The following is a 12,934-nucleotide window of genomic DNA, read 5'->3' as shown; positions in this document are numbered from 1 at the left end:
GATCTATCATCTATATCTATTATCTATCTATCTATTGGGATGGCCAAAAAGTTTGTTCAGGTTTTTCCAGATGTTACGAAACAGACTGAACGAACTTTTTGGCCAACGCAGTATCATCTATCTATCTACCACCTATCTATCTATCTATCTATCTATCTATCTATCTATTATCTGTCTGACTATCTACCAGGAAGTTTGGAGAGAGCTTGGACATTGTGCTTTTGCTCATGACTATATCCCCATGGCTTAGAGCAGTGACTGGCACATCCTGGGTACTCAGTAAACTTTTGCTGAATGGGGGGACCTCTTGTGTATTTAGCTGTGGGGTGACCTGACTAGATTTGTGTTTCAGGAAGACATTGCAGCTGAATGTGGGGAACACGAGCAGAGGCAATGGATCAGTGTGGAGGCTCATCCACATGTAGATAAGGATGACAGGCATAGTAAGAAGTGTTAATGTATACCTAACAGGAAAAGCAGACCAAAAAAATCAGTACAATGTAGACTTGAACGCTACAATTAGCAAAGTGACCTAATGGTTAAATAGAGATTTTTGGATTCAACAACTGCAGGATGCACATTCCTTTCAAGCATAAATAAAATATTTTCGAAAATAGACCACATCCTATCTGGTAGAGCAGATCCTCAAAATCCATAGAATTAAAAATCATACAGTTGCTTATGGTCTCATCACAAGATAATTAAGTTAAAAATCAGGAGCAAAAGGATAATAAGAAAATTCCCAATTTTTATAAATTAGAAAAGCCTCCAAATAACCCATTTGTTACAGTTAAAAATATAGTCAACTGAAAGTGGAAAAACTATGTACCAAAACTTGCAAGATGCAAAGTTATGCTTAGAGGATAATTTGTAACTATAAGGTTCAAACCTTACGGAAAAAAACAGAAACACTGAAAAAAGTCAGGGGCTAGGCATCCACCTCAAGGAGGTTAGATAGACATAGAATATACACAAACCAGGTAGAAAGAAGAAAAAACATCAAGCAGAAAATAAAGGGTTTGGTGACCGAGACGGGCCATGAGGGGATCTCACACAAGGTTAAATTTCTGGGCTTGGATTATGCTTACAAATACATTCACTTTGCAATCGTTTATTCAGCTCTTCATTTTTGTTTTATATGCTTTATTGTATGTAAGTTATGTTTTCACAATAAAAATAGTTTAAGCATCTGTATCTATAAGGAAGCAAATAGAGATGATGGTTATCTAAACTAGCATAGGGAAAAGAGAAAAAGAGAATTAAGCAGAATCAATAAACATTAAAAATTAAACTGCACTGGACACGGACTCTGGTGCTCCTTTCCAGAAGGAAACTGGAGGAAAAGCAGCTTGGGACCCACTAATTTCGGAGATCTGTGGAAGATTCTCCAGTGCAGGCACCCACTCTGCGTTCAGGTTTCTGTGTCTTGTTCTCAGAGAAGGGGCCGAAACTGGAGACTGGGGATTTGTGAGTCAGCAGCATGGGGTAGAGGGTCTTTGAGGCATATGAGTTAAGTAAAGAAGCGAAGAGAAGGTCAGGTGGAATCCAGAGGCAGAAGTGGATTCAAGAGAGAGGCGGAGGAAATAGACTCCAAAGGCACTTCCAGATGCATAGAACCAGGAAGCAACCCGGAAGAGAATCAGGAGGAAGTGGGCCAGTGAAAGCCAAGCCAACAGGAGGGAGTGACTCAAGAATTTTAAATGGTCAACGGTGTTTAATGCTACCAAGAGGAAAAAGGAGGTCAGGATGGAGAAGCATCCTTTGCATTCGCAACGATGGGGAAGGAGCCCTAGAGACACCTCCTCCGTTGTCGGGGGGGAAGGAGCCCTAGAGGCACCTCCTCCGTTGTCAGGGAGAGAAGGAGAAAGTGGAAAATGTAGGCACAGGTGAGTTTGCTCACCATGTGGTCAGAAGAGGGAGTAAGTCTGGTGGCCTCTCTCTCTTCTCCACGAGGTAGGAGTGAGGATTCCAAGTGAAGCGAAGGGAGGAATGAGGTGAGGGAGGTTTAAGGGCATGACGAAAATTTGAGAAAAGGATAAATGAGGCAGCTGGCAACAAAACATGGTAAGACAAGGTCTCCGGTACTGCAGGCTCTGGACCAACTGGTTCAGTGGTGTATTTCACTACAGGACTCTATTTCAAGTACTTTGTGTGAAATTACCACATTTGTTATATTTAATTTCCCTAGGATATTATGTCTGAATCCAAGTTCCTTCTTTCTGTGTGTCTGAATCTCACACGTGTTTTCATCCTTGGGCAGAGTCTGATTCTAGATGCAGTTGAGAACCATGTGGGTAATGAAAAGGTACAGGACCTTACACTGCAACCTGAAGACGATTATTTGTGTGGGTAGTGACCTCAACAGCAATGCAAGGGAAAGAAAAAATTTTATTACATTGCTGAAACGACATTCTTATGTATATATTCTTACGTATTGATGCACATAAAATGACTTTGCTGAAAAGAACTCAGGCTTTAAAGTCACTGAAAGACCTGAGATCAAATCCAATACTGGTCATGTAACAGCAGCTTCTCATTCTCTATTAGGGAAATAATATCTATCCTTCAAATTGTGTGTAAAGAGTAAACATAAAACAAAGTCTTGAACAATGGTCACTGTATGGTAATAGCACACCCAGCAATTTATAGTTATTTATAAGTAAGTTACAGTAATTTATAATTATATCATCATCACTATCATCACATCATCCCTGCTGACATTTCACTGCGCTAGAAATCTAAGTTTAAGTGTCAGTTGTATCAGTAACTAGTTGTGTGACCCTTGGGCAAATTACGTAACCTCTTCGGGTCTTTTTAATTTATTTAACATAAATAAGGCTGATTGCAGTAGAAGAACTCTAAGGATCATCAAAGATATAAAATTTGATATTGATTTCCAACCAGAATTCTTTAATATTTGACCAGGTATTGCTAATTTTGATACTTCAGTATCTTTCTAAACATGGAATTTTGGCTACAAGCCAATATAAATTTCTCTTTATCACCATTTTCCAAATGTATAATATAGTCACTATGTGAATCTGTTCTTCTAGGTCAAGCCTCCCTTTGTTTTATTTTGTTTTGTTTTTAATATAACTTTCTTATGAAAGACTTGTGACTTATAAAAGGAGAAAAAGAACAAGTTAGTGTTCTCATCAACACAGGCCAAAACGTAAGAAAAAAAATGTTTTCCCAAATCTGAAGTACAAAATGTATGCTTCTATAAATTACTTTTGGAAAGATGACCTCTCTTTAAAGTGAAATACACACTCCTAACTATGAGGCACTTGCACATTTAAACCTGTTTATCTGGTCGTGAAAGTGGTCAAACTGCTCAGCGTCCAAAGTGATCCCAGTTCGCAGTACCATACATTTGCTGCTGGCAAAAACTGGAATCTTCCAGAAGCCATGACATCTTCACTGTACGTTTCAACAAAATAAAATTCCCAAATATTCCTCTATGCATTCTATTATTATGAATGCTTATAATAAATTATTTGGGGAGAAACACAAGTTGCACATACACACTGTTTAATGTTCATTCAAGAATATCAAAAGGAATTCACCCTAACTACTAACATTGCTCTGTCTGAAATATGGAAAGGGAAAAGAACAGGAGTTTGAAGGAACTGTCACTTTTTACTTCAAATGTTGTATATTGTATAAATTTCTACATTAAAATGTATTGTTTTATCATTTTAAATAAGGAAAACTTAATTGACAAATAAATTGATATAAACACTTTTATACCAACAAAGTGATTTATTAGGAAGAAGATACAAAAATAATAAGCAGTTCATGAGACATTTTAAAACTTTAAAAGCCATTTCTATTAGTTAGGCTTCCAAGATTGGTCTACTTCTTATCAAAATCAGTCTGTAGTTTACATAATTGCTCTATGTGAGATGCTTTGCCAAGGATCCACATGCGTTAAAGCATTTAATACTCACATTAAATCTATACAATTGGAGTTCTTAGCCCCATTTTCGCAGGAGGAAATTAAAACCCAGAGACATTAAGTGTCTTGCCACCTAATCATCAGAAGAGCGTGGACTCGGTAGTTGAATCGTGTTCTTAACCTTTACGCCTCACAACCTGCTTCCTTTTCCTCACTCTTTGCATTTTAGAAAACAATGCAATGAAGTGTTCAGAGCTGAAGAGTAAAATGATGTCGCTGTGATCAATTCTCCTACAAGAAGTTAAACACTGATTAGCCACTTACACTAACAAATGGTTACTTTACGCCAGCAAGCGGTTCATGCACCTACACTTTGCCAAAAGCAGTCACAGTAGACGGCAGGATGGATGTGCAAAATGGAAAGAACCATCCTGTCCTCACCGCCACAAAGCTCGTGGAGTAGCCAAAGTGGATGGACAGTTGGATGGACTGAAGTGTTTGTATCAGTCCCAATAGCTTAGATTGCAGCCCCTGAGGACCGGAAGCACAGGTGTCATCTTTATTGCATATGCTCTGCAAAACCCCCAAAACATGTCTCAAATCTTTCGTTAGTAAATGTTGAAGGTACAATCTGAATGAGTTAGTGCTCTCTGGATCCAAGTGGCAGAAAATCCAACCCAAAGTTGCTCAAGTATATACAGATGCATTTATATTTACATTTATTTATATATTAAAAAGATACGCAGAACATATTTCTCTCCATATAAACATACATACGTAATTTTTACGTAAGTGACAAGCTCAGGGTAAGGTAAGTGGAGGCTACAACTTGCCCCAGAAACTTGAACACACCAGGACTCACTTTCTCACCCTCTCTGGGAAATTTTCTCCATGACAACTGCTTTGTGGAGACAGGAAGCTTCTGCAGCTTCTCTCGCCTCCCCAGGTTCACGTCCAGAGAAAAAAGAGCTCTTTGTGTGATCACCAGCACCAAAGCCCTGAGACTCCCCGGGATTGGGTCAGTGTGGATTACATGCCTCCCCAGCCAGTTATCGGCATAGGACGTGTGGATGGCTCGACCCCCCAGGAAACCAGAGCTGCCGAGGTCACCTGAGGGATCGTAGGGACAGGGTGACTTTCACTTGGAAGTCAGGGCCTGTGGCTGAAGAACGGTGGGAGGGATTCCCTGAGGCCAAGCACGAACCCTTGCAGGACCCCAGCTCGGAGTGCCGTCCACTGGGGCTCTGATCAGCCTCAGGGGACAGCTGGGTGCCCAGTCCATCCTCGCAGCATCCTTTACTAGGGGTGGCACCGCGTGGTCAGACTACTAAAGGCTTGTTCAGCACAGTGTCTCTGCATCTACCAGCCTGTCCCGTGTAGCTCTTGGATGGTAATACGGGGCTGTGTGCTGGGGCTATGAGCAGGGGCCAACAGTCCTCTCCAGAAATCACTTATTTCCGTAGTGGATGAGAAAAGAGCGCCATAACTATGTAAGCTCACCTCTCCAGGCAGAGTCCAGATGCAGAAGAGGCAAGAAGGAGGGGAAGAAAGAAGCCTTAGGTTAACTCAACCTCTTTCCTGGCCAGGATGCCCCAAACTTCCACTTCTGGGAAGAATAGAACCAACTTAAAAACTAAATGTTCATTAGTAGATTATCAAAGCAGAAATTCTGTACAGAAGAAAAATAAACAACAACAGCGAAAAGCTAATGAGTTTTTTTCAAACTTCCAAAGATGAACGAATTATAGATAATGATAAAAGGAGTCAGGAAAGACGAATTACCAACGCCTCGTTACCAGTTTCCGATCTGCCTAAAGGTGAGAAACGTCACCTACTATTTGCCGAAATTTTTAAGGAGTTTGCAGTCTTCACACTTCAAGGTGCTCTGGCCCTCTAAAGAGGAATTTCTTCAGGAGGAAAGACATCTACTTCCACTCTACAAAATGCTACCCAGTAAATTGTATTGGAGAAAGTTTACTTTGTTTTATTATTAATAACGTTTGTACAAATATAAACATGAGCTGGTCCTTTTTTTCCAAGTAGTCATCTTCACTGCAAGGAAATGGAAAGCAAACTCTTCAAACAAAATGTGGGATATGTTTGCTTAAAATAGGCAAAGAAGAAGACCACAGAAGCCCCTCCATCCCTCTAGGTCTCCAAATTTAGTGGTTAAATGTGTCCAGCATCATATATATAGATCTGAACTTTAAATAATAATTTATACAAGAAATGGTGTAAGGTCAAAAGATTAAAGACAAAATATCATTGCCAGAATCACTCATCAGTGGGTAGGTTAAATAGGACACCATATAATTTTGTTTTCTCGTAAAGGAAACCTCAAACAAGAAAGTGGCAAAGGCAGAGAGTATGTGAAGAAACTATACACTTTTTTTCTGAAACAGATGACAGAGACGCTTTCTTCAGTAATTTTTATCCAAATTTGGTACTCTAAATGTGCAAGTATTCAGAGATGATAATTAACCAGCTTTGCCAAACCTTAAATACAGTATTTCATTTCGAGGATCAGCTCCAGGTGAAGCTTTTGTGCATATCTCTTGAAAAACATTTCCTTTTCCATTTCATAAATCACACAAGTAGAGACCCTCATAATTTTTTTTTTTTTTTTTTTTTTTTTTGCAGTACGCGGGCCTCTCACTGTTGTGGCCTCTCCCGTTGAGGAGCACAGGCTGTGGATGTGCAGGCTCAGCAGCCATGGCTCACGGGCCCAGCCACTCCGCGGCATGTGGGATCTTCCCAGACCGGGGCACGAACCCGTGTCCCCTGCATGGGCAGGCAGACTCTCAACCACTGCGCCACAGGGAAGACTGCCCCACATAACTTTAACTGAATAAGTCCTGCTCCCAGCCCCCGATGTCTCCCAGTGCTCTGAGTATGAAGCCAAGATCCTTGCCTGGCCTCCCGGGCTCTGCAGGTTCCACCACACCATCCACAACTCTTTCCCCTGGTCCCCATATTTATAAATGTAAGGCCAAGATTTATATCTTTGTTACAGAGACACAGTTGAGTAAAGCAATGTAACTGTCAAGAGTTACTGACTGAGAGATCTGTCACAGGGGCTCTTGGGAGTCTATAGATTAATATCAATATAAGTTATGGATATTAATATCTCCAGGGTATTTGAGCAGTTTTTGCCTCAGACTGCTGTCCTGATCCAGTCAGGAACCCTGCCTATTTATATTTTGCTTGAAGAGGGTCCAAAGATGGCACCACAGGTTAACAAATCTAAGTGGGCTCCAGTCTCCCCCTATTGAAGAAATAGGTCACAGTATGCCTGGCTTCAGCCATAACCTGTTCTGGTCCTTAGTGCCTTGTCCCTCCTGTGAGACCCTGTGAGACCCTCCCCACCACTGCCTCACCCCATTACCTTCTCTCTGGCCAACTTCTTCTTGTCTTCTTCCCACTCTCAAAGAACTGTCTCCAAGGGAAGAGCCTTCCTCAGACCTGTTCTTGGGCACAAAGCCCTTCTTTGGCATCCGTTAGACCACTAGAGTTTTATTGTTTAGTCTGTAACTCTCTAGATATTCCTTTTTCCTTTCCTGTCCTGTGTGACCTCCTCATGCCCAAAACGTAAGCCTCATTAAACAACCTCAACATCCAGAAAGACCCTACCTCAGTAGAGCATTTTGCTGTTCATCCAACCAAGGCATGAGTGTCAAGGTGCCTGGAGTGGTAGTTCACTTCCCTACCAAACATGTCTTTATGTGTTCTCTTGTTTAAGCTTCAGAAGTGTGTAGTGAGTTTGGTGTAACCATTCCCCTTTTTTTCATGTAATAATAAAATAATAGCTAAGATTTCTTGAGCGCCAGCTGCTGTTTAAGCACGTTATGAGTTAACTCATTTAGTCTTCTTAATGCCATGGTGGTAAGTACAGGATCATCTCCATTTTACAGATGAGGAAACGGAGGCATGGAGGTCTAAGTAACCTGCCCACGTTTATACAGCTGATAGATGACAAAACCAGAATCTGAATCTGATGCAGTCTTATCTCCATGTGGGCTTACCCCCTGCACAGGAACTGCCAACAGAAGAAAATCTACCTATTTGGGGGGCTGGGAATGGAAAGGGCTTATCCAGGATGAGATGGGAAAAGCAGGCTGGCCTTCTCACTCAAGCATCTCTCTTTCTATAACCTGCTGCTTTCTGTCTGCTTCCTGGTCATATTTCCCTCAGGGAAGCTGCATACCCTGTTCATCCCTTAGCCTGAGGGTCTCAGCTGTCAGTGGCACTTCACATGACAGAGGGCATTCATAGCCACACCTCTGTGGGCTCAGCCAGATTCAGGTAAGAAAAATAGGGATGAACAAACAAGCATGACAATATCTCACCACCACAGGGCATGAGGATTCACTGGTATTAGGTGGAATGATGTGAAAATGCTGATCTTCGACAAGTTTTGACTCTCAAACACAGCGTTTTGTATGGGCTTTGGTGCTCAGCCCAGAGAGTGGGTCTGCGTGAGCTGTTGTGAAGAGACGACCAGAATCCTCAAACCCAGAGCAGAAGCAACATCGGTGCACACGGGAAATGGCTAAGGGGGGTAAAACTTTCCTGAAAATGTGCCATGACGCAGTTTGCAGAAGCCACAAGAAGAAAAGAAAACCACCCAGCCTTCCATCTGATGCACCAAAGAGAGAGGGCAGCCTCTGGCAGCCACATCACAGGAGGGCAGGTGTGGCATCCCTGCCCTCTGGGCAAATGAGGACAAGGAACTCCCTCTGATGTGGGCATCATGCCCTCCAAGTGCCTGCTTCTCTGCTCTGTGGTCCCTTGGCATATAATGAGCACAGCATGTCACAGCTGCTCGAGACACAATTATAGCAAGTTCCCCAGCATTTAAAGCTAAAATAGCATTGAGAAGCATCACCCTGTGGTCAAATCCAGGAGTGAAAAAAAAACCTCCCCCAGGAGTCTGATGGATTAATGGGTGACCCATGGGTGGCTCAGCTTTGGGACACTAGGTAGTTAACAAATGTCACCATTTATTGATGGGAATGAAATTATGGGGACAGGATGTAAGATGGAATCAGCAAGAAGAATTTAGTGTGAAACAGAAACTTAAACAGTTTCAATAAATCAAAGGAATAAACCAAGAAGAAACACCACAAAAAGTTCAAGCAACCCCATTAATAGGAAATGAAGTACTAGAAGCCAGAATAATTGAGTTATCCCAGAGAGGAAATCACACGTGAGGATGAATTTACAGCCCTGTCCTGCCTGATAGAGTGAAAGACACAAGGAAGCCTTTAAGCAGCCGCAAATATAGAGAGACAACAAATATTAGCAATGGGAGGGTGGAGATTTTCTTCAGGAAGCATGTCTCACCTTATCAAAGATGCCCTGTGCCTCAAGGTGATTATTTCAAGTAAGAGGCAGTCAGACTACTGTTAGTTAACTAACAAAGTGAAAATCAATTAACCAAGAAACCACACTTTTAGGGGTATTGAATAATGTCCTATCAGTGACTTGTTTGGGGAGCAAAGATAAGACCATGTAAAAACAGGAAAAGAAGAAGAAGAAAAAGAAGAAGAAGAAGGAGGAGAAGGATGAGGAAGAAGAGGAGGAGGAAGAAGAAAAAGAAGGGGGAGGAAAGGAGGAAGAGGGGGAAGAGGAAGAAGTGGAGGGGGAGGGAGGGGGAGGGGAGGGGAGGGGAGGGGGAAGAGGAGGAAGGGGAGGGGGAGTGAGGGGGAGGGGAGGGGAGGGGAGGGGGAAGAGGAGGAAGGGGAGGGGGAGTGAGGGGGAGGGGAGGGGAGGGGAGGGGGAAGAGGAGGAAGGGGAGGGGGAGGGAGGGGGAGGGGAGGGGAGGGGAGGGGGAAGAGGAGGAAGGGGAGGGGGAGTGAGGGGGAGGGGAGGGGAGGGGAGGGGGAAGAGGAGGAAGGGGAGGGGGAGGGAGGGGGAGGGGAGGGGAGGGGAGGGGGAAGAGGAGGAAGGGGAGGGGGAGGGAGGGGGAGGGGAGGGGAGGGGAGGGGGAAGAGGAGGGAAGGGGAGGGGGAGGGAGGGGGAGGGGAGGGGAGGGGAGGGGGAGGGAGGGGGAGGGGAGGGGAGGGGAGGGGGAAGAGGAAGAAGGGGAAGAAGAGGAAGAAGTGGAGGGGGAGGGAGGGGGAGAAGAAGAAGAAAGTGATGATGAAGAAGGAAAAGAAGAAGAAGGAGAAGAAGAAAAGGGTAGCGAGAAAACCAGCTTCTCAGGGGCCTCGTTGCATGATGAATGAGTACATTTTCAGTCTATTGGCTGGGATGGGGATGTATCGATGGTCCAGGGCTCAGACTGTCCCGCAGAGAAACCGCTGTGCTCCCGCCAGAGTCTTACTAAGGACAGGGCCCTAAAAACATGCAACATCAGAGAGGAGGTCTGGAGGCATATTCTGATCTAGAAATAATGCTGTCTAATATGGTAGCCACTGGGTACCTGTGACTACCAGCTAGTTGAATCCAGATGTGCCATGAGATACACACCAGAATCTGAAGACCTGGTACAAACAAAAACAGGTAAAATATCTCAATCCTACTGTTTTATATTGATTAGGGTGTCAATGATAGTACTTTGGATATATGGGGTTAAGTGAAATATATTATTAAAATTAACTTCACCTATTTCTTTCTGCTCTTCTAATGGAAGTAGTAGAAAATATAAAATGCTAGGTGTGGCTCTGTCTCTGTCAGACAGTGGGAGTCTAGAAACTGAATGTAGCAAGTGAGCCAAGCCTTCCCCTTCCTCTGGCAACTCTCCCAAGTTGAGGACTAAGGGGCAGCTGCTAGGGCAGAAGCAGCCAGGTAGGGGTTCCTGGGTGGTCCCCTCCCAACATCTAGGCAAGAGAGGGCAAGAGCCCTGCATGTGCTACAGGCACCAGGGGACAGCAGGGGAGAGCTGGCTTCCCACCTGGAGGACAGCAGAGGCAACACCACCTGGGGGCCAGGAGGACTTGATCTGCAGCCCAGGTGAGTCCAGGAATCTCCAAATCCAGGCAAGGACCTGAGCCAAGGAAGCACTGTTCATTCCTGAGACTGTGCAACTCCCTTCTCCCAGGGAGCGTGTGTGGAGTGGGCAGGCGAGGGTCATTAACAAAATTATAAGTCGTCATGTAGTAACCTCTGCAGGAAAAAACACTGAGTACCAGTGAATTCAGAAAACGAGGGTGTGTTACTTTACTAGTGCTGCCCTAACAGGATCGCAGAATAGGGGATGACAGAAATTCATTCTCTCACAGTTCTGGACACCAGAAATCAAACATCAGGGTATCGGCAAGGTTGATTCCTTCTGAGGCTGGGAGAGACGACCCATTTCACACCTCTTCCTGGCTCCTGGGGACTCGCTGACCATCTCTGCTTTCCTTGGCTTGTGGCACCGTCACCGCATTTGTGCGTTCCTCTGCACACGGCTTTTCCCCTGTGTGTCTGCACTTCATCTTCCCTCTCTGCAGGTCTGTTGCTGCATTTAAATTGTCTCCTTTTTTATGAGGACAAGTCATATTGGCCCAGCGCTGCCCCTGACTTGATCACCTCTGTGAAGAGCCCATCTCTAAATGAGACCACATTCTGAAGTATGGGGACTAAGACTCCCACACGTCACTTCTGGGGACACAATTCAGCCCTAACAAGGGGGAGGTGGTCTGTGTGAAACGACTTAGCTACAGGCAGTTCATTAAGAGTTCCGTATGCCAGTCCAGAAACTCAGGTGTGAGAAATAGAACTTTTCAAAATATATTCCCACCCTTAAACTTCTGTTAAAAGGTTTAAAGCTTGGCCAATTCAGTGAACCAACTATCTTCCCTAAGTTGTGTCTTGATCTCAAGGACTTGACCAGTGCAGAGGAGTTTTAATTCTGCGTTGGGTCTGGAGCTAGAATGTGATTCTTCCTGCCTTCTATCCAAGTGGCCATCTTCTGAATTATCTGGTATCTCGTGTAGACATCTGTCATTGATTCACTGAAGCCCCACTGAGCCGGCCTCATTTCCATCTTCCTGCCCCTAAGTTCAGAGGCTCCCTCTGCCCCCTTCTTAACACCTCAAGCACCGGAGACTCTGGCATGGTTTCTATGTGGTGCCACAAATAGGAATCCCTGCAATGCAGTCAACACAACAGCCCCCGTCTGTCCGGACCTGCCACGCCGCCATCTCCTCTCCGGGGTTCTGCTGTTGCTGTAGAAGTCGAACGTGGGACTGGATGTGGGTTCTGGTGCCCTTTGCTCCTCAAACTTCTCTGGTCCTTTCTCTTGGACCCCTCAACATCCCTCATTTTTCACTTGTCCTGCTCTCTCAATTTTAGAAAATCTTTCCTAGCTGAAGAAGAGCTAGAAGCACAGTTCTGACCCAGGATGTTTCCTCCATATAATGATTCTACATTTGTAGGGTTTTCACCAAAGGGATGGTCTCTTGGAACACAAAAGCCAAGGGAAAGCAGGACTGAGTGCTGTGTGCCCTGTATCTCCCTGCTGAGACCAGGGGCATAGGATAACCATCCACCTGGCCGGGGAGTGGAGGGGATAGGAGAGAAAGGAGTCACATAAACCACCAGGAGGAGAAAAGGCATTGGTCAAAATCTCGGCAAATACACTCTTGCTCCCCTGTGTGACCAACCTTGACAAGACATATGAATGGAAAGACAAATGTGTGCTCTTCCTGTTAAAATAAATCTTCATTATGGTATAGGAAAAAATATTTAAATTTATAATGTGTGTACCTAAGAGTGGCAGAGGTTTGCTCATTTTTAACTCAGTGAAACCTCACTAATTTGGACTTTTAAAAAATGCTATTTCGCAGCTTCTAGATAATAAAATTATTATGATGGTTTAAAAAAGTATTCACCCACAGAATTTCCAATGGGCTTTGCTACCTGAATGGATACTGCCTAAATCCATTAAAACATTTCCTGCCCTTAGTGGTTTACATGTTCCCCAGGTAACGTTCATTCATCCACTGAGCGAACCCTTTTATTACAGATTGTAGAAAGGCCCTGGCCATTTCTGATTTAACACATGTTTCAAATTATCGAAGTCTTATTCTATCAAGCTGTATCTGTTTG

This window comes from Hyperoodon ampullatus (genome assembly GCF_949752795.1).
Source record: "Hyperoodon ampullatus genome assembly, chromosome: 12".
Lineage (NCBI taxonomy): Eukaryota > Metazoa > Chordata > Mammalia > Artiodactyla > Ziphiidae > Hyperoodon > Hyperoodon ampullatus.
This window is presented reverse-complemented; position numbering follows the sequence as displayed.